Source organism: Carcharodon carcharias, chromosome 14 (assembly GCF_017639515.1).
Source record: "Carcharodon carcharias isolate sCarCar2 chromosome 14, sCarCar2.pri, whole genome shotgun sequence".
In the NCBI taxonomy this organism is placed as follows: domain Eukaryota; kingdom Metazoa; phylum Chordata; class Chondrichthyes; order Lamniformes; family Lamnidae; genus Carcharodon; species Carcharodon carcharias.
This window is the reverse complement of record NC_054480.1, coordinates 78,855,091-78,875,054: the sequence shown is the minus strand read 5'-3', so window position 1 is coordinate 78,875,054 and position 19,964 is coordinate 78,855,091. Positions and strand designations below refer to the sequence as shown.

The following is a 19,964-nucleotide window of genomic DNA, read 5'->3' as shown; positions in this document are numbered from 1 at the left end:
GTGAGCAAGGCAAAAGAGAGGAACGGAAATCTTGTCGCAGAAAAGAACAGAACTTCTTCAAGGAGGTAGGCATTTCTTGAAGAGCAGTGGCAGTCAATTAAACACAGAGATAAAAACAAAAAAACTGCGGATGCTGGAAATCCAAAACAAAAACAGAATTACCTGGAAAAACTCAGCAGGTCTGGCAGCATCGGCGGAGAAGAAAAGAGTTGATGTTTCGAGTCCTCATGACCCTTCGACAGAACTTGAGTTCGAGTCCAAGAAAGAGTTGAAATATAAGCTGGTTTAAGGTGTGTGTGTGGGGGGCGGAGAGAGAGAGAGAGAGAGAAGTGGCGGGGGGGAGGGGGTGTAGTTGTAGGGACAAATAAGCAGTGATAGAAGCAGATCATCAAAAGATGTAAAGCGGGTCATTAAATTACCTGGCCAGTGGAAGACTTACAACGGGATGTGCTGATGTCCTATGGTTTTTGACACAAATGTCACATTGAACGTAACTTGCTCAGTAAGAGTTTCATATTCCCTATCAACTACTCCAGCATCTCTCAGCAGAGCTTGTAATTTCTGCGATAAAGGGTGTACAAATTGTCTATGTAATTTCCAAATAATTCTTTTCCTGTCAGCTGTTTCTTATATATGTGCCCTAATATTTCCCCAATTAATATCAGCTGCATTTAATCACAACTACAGTTTACACTCAATTGTTATAGCATTTGTAACATTAACATTTAGGGAATGGTGCTTGGAGCAGGGACTTCAATGGCTTCAGTCTTCCAAATATTTATTTAGAAGAAATTTCTGCTTGTCCAGTCCTGGATGTCAGATAAGCAGTCTGATAATTTAACAACAGTGGAGGAATCGAGAGAGGTGGTGGTGAGGGAGAGCTGGGGGTCAGTGTACATGGGAAAACTAACACTTAACTTTGGATGATATCACCAAGAGGCGATATGTAGATGAGAAATAGGAGGGGCCAAGGATTGATCCTTGGGGGATCACCAGAGGTAACAGTGCAAGAGTAGGAAGAGAAGCCATTACAAGTGATTCTCTGGCTGCAATTATATAGATTAGAATGGAACCAGGTGAGAGCTGTCCCACCCAGCTGGATGACAGTGGAAAGGTGTTGGAGGACAATGGTGGTTAACAGTGTCACAGGCTGCAGACAGGTTAAGAAGGATGAGAAGGGACAGTTTACCTTTGTTACTGTCACATAGGATATCATTTGTGACTGATAACAGCTGTTTCAGTACTGTAGCAGGAGCAGAATCCTGATTGGAGGAATTCAAACATGGAGTTCTGGGAAAGATGGGAATGGATTTAGAAGATGACAACATATTCAAGCACTTTGAAGAGGGAAGTGAAGTTGGAGATGGGGCTATAGTTTGCAAGGTTGGTAGTGTCAAGGGTTGATTTTTACAGGAGATGGGTGGGGTGACAGCAAATTTAAAGGATTGCAGGACAACACCTGAAGAGAAAAACCATTAATAAAAAATCAGCTAACATGAGGGCCAGGAGGGTACTCTGAGTGGTCGGCAGAGACCGGGAGGGTACGCTGAGCAGTCGGCAGGGACTGGGAGGGTACGCTGAGCGGTTGTCAGCGACTGGGAGGGTACGCTGAGCGGTCGTCAGGGACTGGGAGGGTACGCTGAGTGGTCGTCAGCGACTGGGAGGGTACGCTGAGCGGTCGTCAGGGACCGGGAGGGTATGCTGAGCGGTCGTCAGGGACCGGGAGGGTATGCTGAGCGGTCGTCAGGGACCGGGAGGGTACGCTGAGCGGTCGTCAGGGACCGGGAGGGTACGCTGAGCGGTCGGCAGGGACCGGGAGGGTACGCTGAGCAGTCGGCAATTTAGTAGAAGTAGGGTCCAGGGAATAGGAAATGGGTCTCATGGACAAGATGAGCTGGGAGAAGTCAAGATGGGAGATAGGAGGGAGACTTGAGAAATAGGTGAATTCAGGGATAGGACAGAGAGTAATTTTAGAGCAAGCGTGCTCCAGTGGGCTAGTGGAAGTTTGGGGCATGAGAGAAGCAGTTGATTGGATGGTTTTGATCTTATTGACTAACATGTCCATGAGCTCCTCACACATACTGTTTGAGGGTGGAGGTGACAGGGAAGAGGGCAGTTTGCAGTAGAGAAAAGAAGCCGGGGATTACCTTTGCATTCCAGGATGATCCTGGAATAGTGAACTGTTTTACTAGCTGAGAGCAAGATTCAATAATACTTTATGTGGCCCAGCCAGATCAGATGGTGAATTGCTAAACCTGTTATCCACCATAACTTTCCAAGTCTGTCTCTTGGACTGAAGGGAGTGGAAATGAGGGCAGTGCGGGTGGGGAGGGGCGGAGGTGGGGGGACAGCCAGGGTGAGAGAGGATGTAATAGTTTTATTGGGGTATCAAAGGTGGAGGTGAGTGTGCCATTGAGCGAATCAGCAGCTGCAGAAATATAGCAAAGAAAGGACCAAAGGCAAGATAGTTGGTACTTTAAAAGTGTGGCTGTAAGTGAATTGCTCATCGCCAGCCTTGGTCTTATTGCACCCTCACTCACAGGACCCACCTGAAAACTATTACTGACCAGTAGCCTCAATCATACTAACTACTGGTCAGAATATGATGGTCTAAGTTAGGTGTAGAAGCAGGTTCTTCAAAGATACAGAAAAAGCAGCCACTGTACTTGCACAGTTTGATTAACTCAAACAGCTCACCCTGACAACCCAATTATTACTCGAACTCATAAATTACAGGCAGCTCCTCTTCCCTTAGTATGGATCTCTCTGTAACAGGCCTCAGTAAGTAGGAATAGTTCACATGGTTTTATCAGCCAGGTCATTCAGAAGGTGCAAGCTGTGGGTGATGCTCCTGCATATTTATACCAGAACATACAGAGTCAGTGGTCAGAGGGACTATTCAGCCCATCATACAGAGTGTGTGTGTGACTTTTCTAACTAGACTTCCTTCTGCCACCCTTTGATCCTCTAGTTTGGCAAACACTCATTCCTCATGCTCTCCTGACCAAATCAAGCAGTATTGTTAATATCATCATTACCCTTAGTTTTCATTCACCTTTTGTACTGATCTCAGTCCACTTCTTTTTTCAATCGAGAGTGTTGATGGGGGTAATGAGGTTGATGTGGTGTACATGGACTTCCAAAAGGCATTTAATAAAGTGCCACATAACAGTCTTGCCAGTAAGGTTGAAGTCCATGGAATAAAAGGGACAGGACCAGCATGGATACAAATCTGGCTGAGTGGCAGGAAACAGAGATTAGTGGTGAATGGTTGTTTATCAGACTGGAGGAAGGTATGCAGCAGGGTTCCCCAGGGGTAGGTACTAGAACCATTGCTTTTCTTGACTTTTCTTAACACACAAACATAAGAGAGAGTAACAGGAGTAGACCACATGGCCTATCAAGCCTGTTCTGCCATTCAATACAATCATGGCTGATCTTGGACTTCAACTCCATTTTCCCACCCACCCCCCAGATCCCTTGACTCCCTCAGAGACCAAAAGTCTGTCTATCCCAGCCTCGAAGCATCCATGACTTCTGGGGTAGTGAATTCCAAAGATTCGGAACTCTGAGGAAATTTCTTATCATCTCAGTACTAAATGATCGATCGTTTATGCTGAAACTGTGGGTTCTAGAATCCCCAGCCAGGGGAAACAACTTTTCAGTGTCTACCCTATCAAGTCCCTTCAGAACCTTACATGTTTCATTGGGATCACCCCTCATTCTCCAGAACTCCAGAGAATATAGCCCAATTTACCCAGCCTCTCTTCAGAATACAACCCCATCATTGCATGACACAATCTAGCACACCTTTGCTGTGCTGTTTCCAATGCAAGTAATGACCTCAATTTGAGCGTGGAGGGCACAATTTTAAAATTTGCAGATGATATGAAACTTGGAAGTATTGTGAATTGTGAGGAGGATAGTGATAGAGTTCAAGAGGATGTAGACAGGCTGGTGGAATGAGTGGACCCATCGCAGTCAACATTTAATGCAGAGAAGTGTGAAGTGATATACTTTAGTAGGAAGAATGAGATAGAACAATATAAGATAAAGATACAATTCTGAAAGAAGTTCAGGAGTAGAGGTACCTGGGTAGTTTTTATGATCACTGTTACTGAGACAAGCTTTCAGTTCCACCAGCTGTTATTGTAGGATTTGAACCCATGACCCTAAAGCCTTAGGGATGTGGTAGCATAGTGGTATTGTCTCTGGACTACTCTGGGGACAAGTGTCCCACCATGGCAAAGGTGGAATTTGAATTCAATAAAAACCTGGAACTAAAAGTCTGATGGTGACCATGAAACCATTGTTGAACCCACATGGTTCACTGATGCCCTTTAGGGAAGGAAATCTGCTGTTCAGACCCACAGCTCTTAAGTGCCCCCTGAAAAAGGGCAAGTAGGGATGGGCAATAAATGCTGGCCTAGCCAGTGATGCCCACATCCCATGAATGAATTTTTAAAAAAATTAGCCTTGGCCTCTGGATTACTAGTTCAGTGACAATGCCATTACATCACCATCTTCCCCCTGGGATCTGGGGGTATATGCACACAAATCATTGAATGTGGCAGGACAGGTTGAGAAAACAGTTAAAAAGGCAGATGGGATCCTAGGTTTCATAAATAGGGAGATAAAGTACAAAAATAAGGAAGCTAAGGTGAACCTTTATAATATACTGGTTTAGGCTCAATGAGAGTATTGTGTCAAATTCTGGGCACCACAATTTAGGAAGAATGTTGGGAATATTGGGAAATTTTATTCTGAATTGCACCAGTGAAACAAAAAGATAAATTTGTTTTGCCTGATATGTTTTAAATCTGATCAGTTTCCTTTTTAATGACATGTTTACTTCTACATTCTTGTGCTCTATGAAGTGACTGATGTGTTGGCTGCTCTTTAAGATAATTTAGAAAAGGTGCAGAAAAGATTTACAAGAATAGTTCTAGGAATGAGGGACATCAGTGATGTGGATAGATTGAAGAAGCTGGGGCTGTTCTCTTCAATGAAGGTTGAGAGATTTGATAAAGGTGTTCAAGAGCACGAAGGGTCTAAATCTGGTAGATAGGGAGAAACTTTTTTTATTCTTTCATAGGATGTGACAAGGCCAGGATTTGTTGCCCATCCCTAATTGCCCTTGAGCTGAGTAACTTGCCATTTCAGAAGGCAGTTAAAAGTCAACTACATTGCTGTGGATTTAGAGTCACATGTAGACCAGACAGAGATGGCAGATTTCCTTACCCAAAGGACATTAGTGAACCAGCTGGGTTTTCACAACAATCATTTCATGGTCACCATTACTGAGACTAGCCTTATATTCCAGAGTTGTTAATTGAATTTAAATTCTACCAGCTGCCATTTGAACCCATGTCCTCAAAGCATTAGTCTGTGGATTACTAATCCAGTGAGATTACCTCTGTGCCACTGTCTCTCCCAACATTCCCATTGGCAGGAGGGTTGAGAACCAGACGATGCTGATTTAAGGTGATTGGCAAAAGAATCAAAGGTGACACGAAGAGAACCTTTTTTTTGTACAGCTAGTGGTTTAGATCTGCAATGCACCTGTTCATAGTGTGGTAGAGGCATTTTTTTTTATTCATTAAAGGGATGAGGGCTTCACTGGCTGGGCCAACATTTATTGCCCATCCCTAGTTGCCGCTTGAGAAGGTGGTGGTGAGCTGCCTTCTTGAACCGCTGCAGTCCATGTGGTGTGGGTACACCCACAGTGCTGTTAGGAAGGGAGTTCCAGGATTTATATTCAGCGACAGTGAAGGAACGGTGATATATTTCCAAGTCAGGAGGGCGAGTGACTTGGAGGGGAACTTCCAGGTGGTGGTGTTCCCATCTGCTGCCCTTGTTCTTCTAGATGGTAGTGGCCGTGGATTTGGAAGGTGCTGTTGAAGGAGCCTTGCTGAATTCCTGCAGTGCATCTTGCAGGTGGTACACACTGCTGCTACTGTGCATCAGTGGTGGAGGGAGTGAATGTTTGTGAATGTGATGACATTCAAGTGAGCTGCTTTATCCTGGATGGTGTCAAGCTTCTTGAGTGTTGTGAGAGCTGCACTCATCCAGGCAAGTGGAGAGTATTCCATCACACTTCTGGCATGTGCTTTGTAGATGGTGGACAGGCTTTGGGGAGTCAGGAGGTGAGTTACTCATCGCATGATTTCTAGCCACAGTATTTATATGGCAAGTCCAGTTCAGTTTCTGGTCAATGGTAACCCCTAGGATGTTGATAGTGGGGGATTCAGTGAAGGTAATGCCATTGAATGTCAAGGGGTGATGGTTGGATTCTTTCTTGTTGGAGATGGTCATTGTCTGACACTTGTTTGGCACGAATGTTACTTACCACTTGTCAGCCCAAGCTTGGGTATTGTCCAGGTCTTGCCGCATTTGGACATGGACTGCTTCAGTATCTGAGGAGTCACAAATGGTGCTGAACGTTCTGCAATCATCAGTGAACATCCCCACTTCTGACTTTATGATCAAAGGAAGGTCATTGATGAAGCAGCTGAAGAAGGCTGGGCTGAGGACACTACCCTGAGGAACTCCTGCAGTGATGTCTTGGAGCTGAGGTGACTGACTTCCATCAAACACAACCATCTTCCTTTATGCTAGGTATGACTCCAAACAGTGGAGAGTTTCCCCTGATTCCCATTGACTCCAGTTTTGCTGGGGCTCCTTGATGCCACACTTGGTCAAATGTGGCCTTGATGTCCAGGGCAGTCACTCTCACTTCACCTTGTGAGTTCAGCTCTTTTGTCCATGTTTGAACCAAGGCTGTAAAGTGGTCAGGAGCTGAGTGGTGCTGGGGAACCCAAACTGAGCATCAGTGAGCAGATTATTGCTGAGCAAGTGTCGCTTGATAGCACTGTTGATGACCCCTCCCATCACTTTACTGATGATCGAGCGTACACTGATGAGGCAGTAATTGGTCAGGTTGGATTTGTCCTGCTTCTTGTGTACGGGATATACCTGGCTAATTTTCCACATAGCCGGATAAATGCCAGTGTTGTAGCTGCACTGGAACACCTTGGCTAGGGGAGCGGCAAGTTCTGGAGCACAAGTCTTCAATACTATTGCCTGAATGTTGTCAGGGCCCATAGCCTTTGCAGCATCCAGTGCCTTCAGCCATTTCATGATATCATGTGGAGTGAATGGAATTAGCTGAAGACTGGCATCTGTGATGCTGGGGACCTCTGGAGGAGGATGAGATGGATCATCCATTCAGTATATCTGGCTGAAGATCATAGCAAATACTTAGCCTTATCTTTTACACTGATGTGCTGGGCTCCTCCATCATTGAGGATGGGGATATTTGTGGAGCATCCTCCTCCAGTGAGTTGTTTAATTGTCCACCATCATTCACGACTGGATGTGTCTGGACTGCAGAGCTTAGATCTGATCCGTTGGTTGTGAGATCGTTTAGCTCTGTCTATCACTTGCAGCTTATGCTGTTTGGTACATAAGTAGTCCTGTGTTATAGCTTGACACCTCATTTTTATGTATACCTAGTACTGGCACGCCGTCCTGCACTCTTCTTTGAGCCAGGATTGATCCCCTGGCATTATGGAAATGGCAGGGTGGGGGATATGCCAGGCCATGAGGCAACAGATTTTGTTCGAGTACAGTTCTGCTGCTGATGATCCACCTCATGGATGCCCAGTCTTGAGTTGCTACATCTGTTTGAAATCTATCCCATTTAGCACAGTGGTAGTGCCACGCAACATGATGGGGATATCCTCATTGTGAAGGCAGGACTTCATCTTCACAACAACTGTGTGGTTGTCACTCCTACCAATATTGTAATGGATAGATGCATCTGTGGCAGACAGGTTGGTGAGAATGAGGTCAATAATGTTTATCCCCTCTTGTTGATTCACTCACCACCCTGCACCACCTAATCTAGCAGCTATGCCCTTTAGGACTCGGCCAGCCAGCTCAGTCAGTTGTGGTGCTACTGAGCCACACTTGGTGATGGACATTGAAGTCCCCCACCCAGAGTACATTCTGCTTCCTTGCCACACTCAGTGCTTCCTCCAAGTGGTGTTCAACAAAGAGGAGCACTGATTCATTGGTTGAGAGAGAGTCTTGGCCTGATGCCATGAGACTTCATGGAGTCAATGTTGAGGACAACTCCCTCCCAACTGTATACCACTGTGCCACTACTTCTGCTGGGTCTATCCTGCCATTGGGACAGGCCTTACCCAGCGATGGTGATGTCTGGGACATTATCTGTAAGATATGATTCCATGAGGATGGCTCTGTCAGGCTGTTACTTGACTAGTCTGTGAGACAGTTCGCCCAAGCTGCCAGATGTTAGTAAGGAGGACTTTGCAGGGTCGACAGGGCTGAAATTGCCATTGTCATTTCCAGTGCCTAGGTCTATGTCAGGTGGTCCATCCACTTTTATTTCTTTTTTGTGACTGTGTAGCAGGTTGAACACCTTGGTTATGAATCAACCACATTGCTGTGGGCCTGGAGTCACATGTAGACAAGACCAGGTGAGGATGGCAGATTTCCTAAAGGGTGTTTACAACAATTGTTTCATAGTCATCATGAGACTTTTAATTTTTATTGAATTCAAATTCCACCATCTGCCGTGGCAGGATTCAAACCCAGGTCCCCAGAACATTACCCTGGGTCACTGGATTACTAATCTAGAAACACTACCACTATGCCATCACCTCTGGGCAATGGTAACCCCCAAGATGTTAATTGTGGGGATTCAGTGATAATAATGCAATTGAACATCAAATTTGGCTTTCAAAAAGAATTGGATAATTATTTGTTGCGAAAATATTTGCAGAGCTACTGGAAAGGGTGGGGGAGTGGGGTTGACAGAGACGGTCTTTCAGAGAGCTGGCATGGAGATGACAGGACGAGTGGCCCTCATCTGTGATTTAACCATGCTATATTTCTATTCTATGAATTGTTGGTTGATCCTTCTCTGGTCAACTGCCCCCCACTACCAAAGGCAGGGTATTAAATTCCTGAGAGTAGCCCAGCTATGATGAAGGATCAAAATCCCAGAATTTTTAACCTGACAGCCCAGTACCTTACCACATGGACTGTAGCAATTCAAAGGGATGATACAATTGACAGACCTGGCATAAGTTATCTCCCCACCCATCGCCACTTGCAATAAGTCAAACCTGAGTTCCATACCACAACAGTTTAGAAATATCGAAGCTTTGAATCTTCGCCTGCCTGGAAATGTACTGACCACTGGGAGTGTCCAGCTAGTCTTTGCAGAGATGGCCAGGACTTGATGAGAAAGGAGGCTGTTTCATTTAAGAAGGATGTTTCTATGTAACTTTTTCATGGATTGAGAATGACGGGCAATGTTTTAAATAAACTTGCTGAGTGATTGGGGTAAATTTAGAATCATTCATAAACATTGATTAAATGTTCATAAAAATTGATTAACATTTTTCCAGAAGAATTTTGATGAAGCAATGCAATGTGTTGGTGAAGGTAGTGCAGTTACTGTTGTGTATATAAACTTGCAGAAGCTGTTTGATAAAGCTACACTAATAAACTTGCAAGTAAAATTAAAACTCACAGAGTTAAAGGGACAGTGGTAGCACAGTTACTAGGTTGCACAGAGGAGAGAAGGTGGACATGAAATGCAAGTCACCATAGTTCCATAGGCTGCTCTCTCATCAGAGACTGACAATTGGTGGTATTTAATCTGAGGATCACCACACCTCAGGCAAGGAGTAAGATTGAGAAGGATAACCTCAACCAGTACAGCATTTGAACCCATACTGTTGGCGTTACTCTGTAGCACAAACCAGCCATCCAGTCAACTAAGCTAAGGTTGATAGCAGTGGTGAACTGTTGGTCCTCAGTCTGGAAGGAACTATATGCTGGTATTGTCCCAGAGGTCAGTGTAGAGACCACTATCATTTTGATTATATTAATAATGTGAAACTGGGTATACAGAGCATAATTTCAAAGGTTGATATTTGGATGATACAAAGCTCGAAAATGTAGCAAACATGGATGAGGGCAGTAACAGACTTCAGGAGGACATAGACGAATTGGTGAAATGAACGGACACATGGGAGATGAAATATAAGGGTGAAGTGGTGTATTTTTGAAGGAAGAATGAAGATAACATATAAACAAAGAGGCATAATTTTAAAGAATGTGCAGGAAAAGAAGTACATGGAAGTTCACATATACAAATCTTTGAAATGGCAGGACTAGTTGATAAGTATACAGGATCCTTAGTTGTATAAATAGAAGCATAGAATATAAAAACAATGAATTATGGTGAATCTTTATAAATTAATGGTAAGGTCTTAGCTATGGAGTATTGTATTAAATTCTGGCACCAAACTTGCAAAAAGAATCAAGCTTTCGAGAGAGTGTAGAGTGATCCATTAGAATGGTGCCAGGAATGAGGAGTTTAAATTAGGTGGAGAAACTAAAGAAGCTGGTGTTGCTCTCCTTTGAACAGAGAAGGTTAAGGAGAAATTTAATAGAGATTTTTAAATTATGAGAAGTTTTAATGGAGTAGATGGGAGAGATTGTTTCCACAGTCAGAAGGATTGATAATCAAAGGACACAGGTTTAAGATAATTTGCAAAAGGATCAGAGGGAAATTAGGAGAATTTTTTTAACATAGTGAGTTGTTATGGTCTGGATTGCACTGAAAGGGCAGTGTAAGAAGATTCAATAGTAACTTTCAGGCAGGAAAAAGAAATTATGGCAGCGCTATGGGCAAAGGGTGGAGCACTCAGCAGGCACAGGCATGATGGGCTGAGTGGCAGCATCCGACACTATACAATTCAAGAATTTCATGAAGACATGGTGCGGTAAACCAGCCGCTCAAATGATTTGCCCAGATTCCCCAACTTCTGTTTCTAACTCTTAAAGCGTTCAGTTCTGTGAGCATCTTCTACCAGTGGCCCATTTAAACAAACTTGTTGAAATAGAGGGTGGAATTTTCCATTCTAGAAACTAATTCCGGTAGTGGGTGGGAAAGTAGGTGTGATTCCTGCTGGCTAGCGGGTTGAACATGCTCTTCCGCTTTTCAGCTTATTAATTATCCATCAACTAGGAGCTCGGCAAGTTTTGTTGTGGGACGGGCAGGAAGTCCCCTGTCCCACTGTTACTTCATGGGAACGAAGTAATTTATTTATAGGGCACCTGGACAGACATTCACTCGTTTCAGGCCAAGAGCTCCGCATTTCTCCTCCAGAGTCCTTGCGGCCACAGCTCGTACTGGAGAGGCTGGTAGATGTGAACAATCACATCCCAACTCACACGAGGATGCCTCTGACATTAATTTTTGCTCATCTCCAGATAACTGCACACTTGGCGATACACCCATTGTCGGGCCAATGCTTGCCGTCGCAGTGGTCCATGTTCAGCAGCTCTTGACCTTATATAGGCTCCTCTGATTCTTGCTCCTCAGGCTCTTGTTCTTTCTGGCCCTGTGCCAGCCAGCGATGGGCCTTCCATCTCCTCATCTGGAAGAGAGCAATTACTGGCAGGGTTGCCTGCAGCCTGCATCACTGACACTTCAGTGGATGTGTGAATAAATTGAAGTGGTAGATTTAGTGTGCATATCCTTTATAGGTTTCCCATCCATCTCAAAGACAGCAGGAAGGTGTTAAGCCCTTCACTTGGCCTTCATCTGAACATGGCATCCCCATCCTATCCCTTCAGGTGAAGGACCTGGAGGACCAGAGATGGGTGTTCTTCCTGGTCAAACTTGAATGTGCATGGAAATATTGCTCTTTGACCAGGGTGATGAGAGCCATATGCAAGGACCCTCCCTCTGACATGATTCTATTTGCCTCCTTTACCCTTGGAACTCTGTAGAGAGATCACTGCCTTGGCAGTAAAGAAGACTAACCACCTGATCCCTTGTCAGCCATGACCATTCATTCGGGAGGATGGAGGTTTTGGGATCACAAGTTGGCTGCCCTCCACCAGCCCTCCACCAGTCCTTTGGAGGTATCCAACCTCCCTCCCGCCCTCCCACCCCTCATCCCTGCCGCTGACTGCAGCCAGTGGCAAATGGCACAGTATAAGCGGCAGCTCCACACCTTGCTGGGATCTTGAGGTTATGAGATTCACGAGTCAGGGACAAACCTGCTGCAATGCTGATTTCAGCATAGCGAGGAGAACACAAGTAAGCATCTGACATCCAATTACCCCATGATTATTAGGGTGTCCCTTTAGTCGGTCAATTGTGCTGACCTTGAACCCCACCCATTCGAAAAGGCCCACCTCCCACTTCAAGGATTCACATGTTCAGAGCAACTGTGTTGTCAAGAACAGCCTTGAGAAAATGGTGTGCATAAATTTTTAGACATACTCCACCACCTTCTACCTCCCCCGTCACCCACCTACTCCCACCCATCACCATAGACCCATCCGATATCACAGCTCCTCTCCCTTCTGTTATCCTTGAACCTCCCCCTGTTACCCTGGACCTTATAACCATCCATCTCCAGATGCTTATCCTCCCCTCCGAGCTGGCACCCATTACCATCTCCATGCCCACAAAGACCCTGACCCCTCCCGTTATCCGAGCCACCTGTCTTGGCCCTCTCCATGACCACCCGATGAGACCTTCACAACCTGACTCTTACCCTAGACCTGCCACCCTACTGCACCCCACTTCCCCCCTCTGACTGTGACTGTTCCCTCCTACCATCAGTACGCTGAGTTCTCCCCCAAGGATCCCACCATTGACACCACCAAGCTGCCTTCTAAGACACACCCCCCTTCCCCAGACACCACCTTTCCAGGACACTCTTCCTACCCTTCCACCGTGAGCCTTCCTCCCCTGTACAGCCTGTGATAAAAATATTCAAAATTGTGCAGCGATTCTCTTAAAGGTAGGCAAAAGCAACGTCTACATACTTCAAAGTCATTGATGAACTGATGTTTGCCGGATGCATGCCACTTATATACAGTTGTGAAACAGGCCATTTTAATTAACTGCCGGCAGGGCACTTAGTTTGGAGGGGGAATGTAATTCTGGCAAGTTGACCTGTCAATAAGCATTCATGAAATGCAAATGAATGCAAATATGGTTCCAACATAGATCAGCGGGAAACTTGAACCACTTTAACCTGCCATCAAAGTTGGGAGAACAAAATTCCAAACTAATTTCTCGCCAGCGGGAAACTGACTTTCCCATCACACCAAATTTTATGCCCCTGCCTGCCACAATTCCTGCCGCTGGTGGGAGAAGCAAATTCCTCCCAGGGACCATTTTAAAGGAAAATTTTAATTGCTTCACATAAAAGGTATAGAAAGTGATCAGGAGAGACCAAGAAGAGAGGGTGGGATATTGAAGTGTGCGGGGAGTGAGGGGGAGAGTGGTGTTAGACTTGGTGGGATATTAAAGGGTACTGCGGGTGAGGGGAAGAGTGGGATTAGACTGGGTGGGATATTGAAGTGTGCTGGGAGTGAGGGGGGCATGGGATTAGACTGGGTGGGATATTAAAGGGTACCACGGGTGAGGGGAAGAGTGGGATTAGATTGGGTGGGATATTGAAGTGTGTGGTGAGTGAGGGGGAAAGTGGGATTAGACTGGGTGGGATATTGAAGTGTACGGGGAGTGAGGGAAGAGAGTGGGTTTAGACTGGGTGGGATATTAAAGAATGCTGGGAGCACCCTTGAATGTGGGATTAGATTGAAATTAGAATTAAATAAAGCACCATTTGCTTTTCAAACCTGGAATAGTTTCTGAATACATTTCAATTCTTTATTCTAGTTCAGTTGCTTTGTGAAATGAGGGCTGATGTTGCCTTATGACTTGTTGGAGTGTCTTGGCTAATTGCTTATATTAGGCTCACCTGATCTTGATGTCCTTCCAGAGAAAGGCTGGAGATTTTTTACATCCACCTGAGAGGGCAGACTGAAAGCAGCCACTGCAGTATGACTCACTACTCAGCTGTGACTGGCAGTTTAGATTATGTGCTCAAGTTTCTGGAGTGGGGCTTGACTTTCTGACTCAGGTGCAAGAACAACTCTCCTGAGCCACAGCTGATGTAACAGTCTTGACCAGAGACCTCAGCACTGGGTAGATTCCAAAGCTCATTGTGTGAGTCAGAAACTTGGTATAGGCCCGTAAACATCATTGACTTTGATTGTAATTTCCAGACTTTACAGCTGCCTCAGGCACTGAACTCCTCTCTCAGCCTCTTACTGAACTACATTTCTTGCTTCATCTCTCAGTGTCTGTAATAAATGAGACGCCAGAAAATTCCTGGTGTGGGTAGAAGAAGTTTTGTGGGCACAATAGGTGGTGACTCACAAAACATCCTTGCTGTTTTTTAATTCAAGTAGTTTGGTTTTGCAATCTGTGGAGGTGAGATTACTGATCTTGCTTTGTGTAAATGTCATTGATCAGCATGTTAATGAGGGCACTGATAGGCCACACTGTCATCACCATTAATTACTGTCTCCTCCACAATTTTTCCATTGAAATCAGTTTTGCAATAAAACTCATGATATTGAGTTACTCAACAAGTCTCAACCTCTGCCTTTAGGAGGAATTTTGTGGAACCTGCAAGAATGGGAAACACAGCATGTGGAGTGGCTGGATTAGGCAGGAGCTGAAATTTCGATTTCCTGATGGAGGGTTGAGATGCAGAGATTAAGTCAGCAGCATGTTTGCAGTGTGTCAAGCCTCACGCCAGCCTATGGCAGGTTCCCATTTCTAACACATCTGCATGTAATGAATATACATTAGTGTAAAACTTCTTAAAAATTATGATCCTACCTTCAAGATAAAGTCAGTAGTGCACAAGACTCTCGTGGCACCTGGTTCATGTTTACTTAAAGGTCGGCTTTGTGGAGTTGTGTGTGAGGTCAGTGGCTTTCCTTGTTGAACTCTGAAGGACAAGAGAGGTGAACAGGGGAATGGGAGCTTGCATGGAGGCTCAGGACCAGCAAAGGGTGAGTCAGTGGTGAAGAGGGGTTGTGGAGGGGTTTGGGGAACATAGAAGACTGGAAGAGGGATCCGAGAGAGGACAGAGGTTAGGGTTGGGGGCGTGGAGGAGTGGAAGAGGGAAGGGCCTAGTGTCCTGGATGCAGTGGGGGGTGTAGGAACAGTCAGTGAAGGTGAGAAAATGATGGGCCTAAAGGGTGGTGTTAATACTAGCCACATGTGGGTCCATCTCAGGGTGTTGGCTGGCAGAGTCCAGGCTTTGACTTCATTAACAGCATTTCAATTATTCCCACTGAGAGTGATCTCGGACAATGTCCTTTACAATGCAGAGAAGGGAGAACCAGCTGATCCTCCAAGCTCAGCCATGTCCCACCGGGTGGTGAGTACAACACTGGATGCTAACATGAACATTCAATAAAGAATGAACAAAAAACACAGCATTGTTTCCTCCACAATAAAGGAGATATCCCTAACTCCCCTGTAACCATCAGTATGCCAACCGTGAGGCATTCCAGTACATTTAGCTCTCTGGCTAAACTAGTCTCAACAAATAATGATGATGCACGTGACCAAAGTGAAGCCTATGTCAGGTGAAATATTTACAAGTGTGAAATGTAAATTTGAAAATACCTGTGCCACCTTTGTGCTTTCAATGAGTCTTATATTAATGGCAATGGAGTTGAGCAGGAAAGTTGTGGTCATGATGAAGAGCCTCCCTGATTGACCAGGAGGCTTTTTATAACCCGCCTCTACCTGCTACATTATCATCTGACGGTGGGTTTCATCACTGAAAAGCTTCCCTTGCCATGTGATCGCAAGTGTCTACCCTGCAATACACTGGCACTTTAAATCTGAATTGGAATCGAGTGGGAACCAGCAAGAAGCAAGAGAGTGGAAGTGTGCCCACTTCCCATGTCACCATTGGGAATGGCATACCACAATAAAATTCTGACCTTAGTCAAATGCTATGAAATACCAAGCTTATATAGGGAAATTAGAAACTTTCAATGAACATTGATGTTCTTTTTGTTGTATAAGCTTTTGAGAGTATGAAAGGATTTGGAATAGCAGAAATAGGTGGAACATGGACAAAAGAGCTGAACTCACGAGGTGAGGTGAGAGTGACTACCCTTGACATCAAGGCCACATTTGACCGAGTGTGGCATCAAGGAGCCCTAACAAAACTGGAGTCAATGGGAATCAGGGGGAAATCTCTCTGCTGGTTAGATTCATACCTAGCACAAAGGAAGGTGAGCTGTGGTTGTTGGAGGTCAATCATCTCAGCTCCAGCATATCACTGCAGGAGTTCCTCAGGATAGTGTCCTAGGCCCAACCATGTTCAGTTGTTTCATCAGTGACCTTCCTTCCTTCATAAGGTCAGAAGTGGGGTTGTTCACTGATGATTGTACGATGTTCAGCACCATTCATGACTCCTCAGGTACTGAAGCAGTCCATGTCCAAATATAGCAAGACCTGGAGAATACCCAGGCCTGGGCTGACAAGTGCAAGTAATATTTGGGCCAGACAAGTGCCAGGCAATGACCATCTCCAACAAGAGAAAATCCAACTACTGCCCCTTAATGTTCAATAGCATTACCATCACTGAATCCCCCGCTATCAACATCCTGGGGATTACCATTCACCAGAAACTGAACTGGACTAGCCATATAAATACTGTGGTTACAAGACCAGGTCAGAGGCTGGGAATCCTGTGGTGAGCAACTCACCTCCTGACTCCCCAAAGCCTGTCCACCATCTACAAGGTACAAGTCAGGAGTGTGATGGAATACTCCCCAATTGGATGAGTGCAGCTCCAACAACACTCAAGAAGCTTGACACCATCCAGGACAAAGCAGCCTGTTTGATTGGCACCACTTTCACAAACATTCACTCCCTCCACCACCAATGCACAGTAGCAGCAATGTGTACCATCTACAAGATGCACTGCAGGAATTCACCAAGGATCCTTAGACAGCACCTTCCAAATGACCACTACCACCTAGAATGACAAGGGCAGCAGATAGATGGGAACACCACCACCTGGAAGTTCCCCTCCAAGTCACTCACCATCCTGATTTGCAACTATGGGCAAAATAATGCGGTCCATGTCAGTGGCAAGAGTCTGGTCTGGAAGTGAGTGACTCTATGACTCCCACCCTTGCCGTTCCAGGGTGCTGATAATATGGCAGTCCCCCAATTTGCAGCTGCTGGGTCGGTTGCCTGCAAAATTTCAGAAAGGTGGCCTGTCTGCCCAATGGTGTCTAGAGGGGGGTATGCCTGGGCACTGAGCTGGCAGGCTGTGACCCGTAAGGAGTTCACATTCACTACTTTAAAGGAATGCCTGGCATGGGACTGTGTCAGGTGCACCAGGGGTAGGAACTTTCTCGAAGGCAGGAGATTTTGGTGCAGTGCAAGCATTGACACACGTCAATGAGAATTTAAAAATCTTTTTGACTATTTTCAGAATTAAGGACCTTTCGCAGGGAAGACACAGCCATGGCATGCATTCTAAGCATAACCGTGATGAAATAGGGAAATATGGAGCAGTTGACTGATAACTATCTTAGCTCCCTCCATAGATGTCAGAAAGAATGGAGCTAGATGATAAGGGGGAAGAAGGCCCAGAATTACCCCAAGGTTTCAATGACGACTCCTTGTGAGCCCTCCTCCAGGCTGTGAGTAACAGGTGGGAGGCACTAATGACTGGTGATAGGAAGAGAAGACCTCCCAGCATGACCAGAGCAGTCTGGACAAAGGTGGTAGCAGAGGTGAGTAGCATTAGGGTCTTCTGAGAACCTGAGCTCAATGTCAAAAAAGGCACAATAATCTTTTAAGATCTGTAAGGGTGAGTAAGTGTCCACTGTTTACAAGAAAGTACACAGGTCATGGGAAGGCTCCATCTGGTTAATGCCCTGTGTACTGCTCAGAAATGCGAGGCAATATGATGGACAAATGACACTGATGTGACCCTGAGGACTACGTAAGGGTGGTGTTGGGAGTTGGGGGCTGGTGTGGGGCTGAGGTGTGGAAGGCACACAGGTTTTTGGCTGCTAATCATTGTGCAGCCCGTGCAGTTCTCACAGCACATAAATGTGAAAGAATGAGTATACCTGAGAATCTAAATCAGCACATGGTCACACTTCATTGCAGAAGATGGCCCACAATGCCAGGGAGAGGAACAGGGCAGGAAATGGTGTTGCCAACCTGGCTATCCTCACATTGGGTAGAGGAGGAGGTTTGGAGCTTGCAGGAGCTCTTCAATTTTCAGAAGCAAGATTGGAGGAAGGTCTCGGGTGGTGAGATTGCAAAGGGCATTATCTACAGTTGAAAAGGGGAGCTATTAAGAAGGTTAATGGGACGGTACATTATGCTTGGTATGGTGCTATGAATGACCCACAGATGGTTTTTGCTTTCAAAAGCTCTCATGGATCAGGGAGGAAACAGTATCAGCATTCCAGAAGTTGTTAAATGCTAACAAAGATTAATATTTCATTCTGCATGTAGCACTACCCTAGTTGAAGGCTGTGTCTTTGCACACACTACAAAGGCTGTAACCCGTCACTTTTTTCTGTCTCCATTAGCTGCTCTGACCGCAAGTCAACACACTATCCTCAAGGAGGAAGAGGAAGCCTTGGAGGGTGCAGCGATACATCCTCTCTGTAAAGAATATTTTTATTTTTCTTGGACTGTGGCTTTAACATTAGACTGTGGCTTTAAAAACTACCATTGCTGCGATTGAAAGACAAGTTCACTGGAATAAGATGAGGAATATCTACAATGTTACTATTCTGGAACAGAGTATGCCATAAAAGACCAGGATGGTGCCAGAGAGGATTCCTGGACTAAGGGGGACTGCCTGACAACAGCATTTTAATTGGCTCTTGACCAGCTGACCAGAGTTTTGTGTGGTAACAGTGCAGGCAGTACAGCTCCTAGCCTGCAAAGAGGGAAGACCTGAAACCTCTTTCTCCTATCTTTGTAAGACTCCATTAATTCTGCCATAGTAGCTTGTTGGTTATTCCTCACATCTCTGTAACCTGCTTTCTCTGAAAACCCTGTCAAGAGGAAAGGAAAAGGGGAAAAATCACCAGTAGAGACATTGAAAAGCAAGCTTTTCAACCAGTGAACAACAACTGAAAGTGTTGGGAGAGCACCTCGTGTCATCAACAACAAGCTGAAAGGAATTTGGAAGACATCAATCAAAATCAACCCATCTAATCCTTTGCTACAGATTGGTGCTACTGAACTGTTTTATCTCACCCTTAAAATCCATGTTTTGTGTGTCTTATGTGTATGTGTGTTTGTGTATAGGGGTTTAAGAAGGGGTAGGGTCTAAGTTATAGTGTTAGAAGTTAGCAGATCATATTGCTTTCTTTTGCTGCTGGTTAATGATAGTTTTTTCAATAAAGTTATTTACTTATTAAGTTTACAAACTTGGTGCTCGTATTCTGTTAACCTAAATTAAACAGTTAGATAGAATTGTGGAAATCAGGTGGTTTTGTCAAACTTTTCACATTTGTCATGACCCGGGGAGCAGTGGGGCTTGATATTACAGCGCACTGTCCCCAGTGAGTCGTGACATTTCCCTACACCAAGCACCAGTGCAGATACTGGCACCTCAGCAGGGTTTTGTGTGTCAGAGCAAGGGGAAGCACAGTCTGGTGAGGGCACTTCACAATTGCACGTGCAGCTGCCAGGGATTGTGATGGAGCAGGACTCTGGCAGACAGAGGAGGGTTTGAGGTAATCCAGAGATTGAGTTGCAGTCAGATGATGAGCCATTTGGAGTTGTCTGTAAGGCAGCTGATGCTGGAAGCATGAGGTGCGTGGAGATTTGATGGAGGTGCCAGAGGGGTTATGTGTTCTGGCATGGATCTGGAGATGTCCATCCAGGCCATGTGCACAGTGATAATCCACTCTTCAGAGTGCCATGCTTCCTCCATAGACAGACTGGTGACTGGCTTGGAGGGGTAAACACAGCACATTGCAGAAGCAATCGTGGGCATGTGCACTTTATGACCCTGGCTCTGAGCTTAGGG

General features: G+C 45.3%; 1 long non-coding RNA gene across 1 annotated transcript; it reads left to right on the top strand.

The window, feature by feature from the left end:
- Positions 1 to 14,763: 14,763 nt before the first annotated feature.
- LOC121287656 lies at positions 14,764 to 19,355 on the top strand. Its single transcript, XR_005945199.1, has 2 exons — positions 14,764 to 14,846; positions 18,508 to 19,355. It is a non-coding gene; the product is annotated as an uncharacterized LOC121287656 (long non-coding RNA).
- The last annotated feature ends 609 nt before the right edge of the window (positions 19,356 to 19,964 follow it).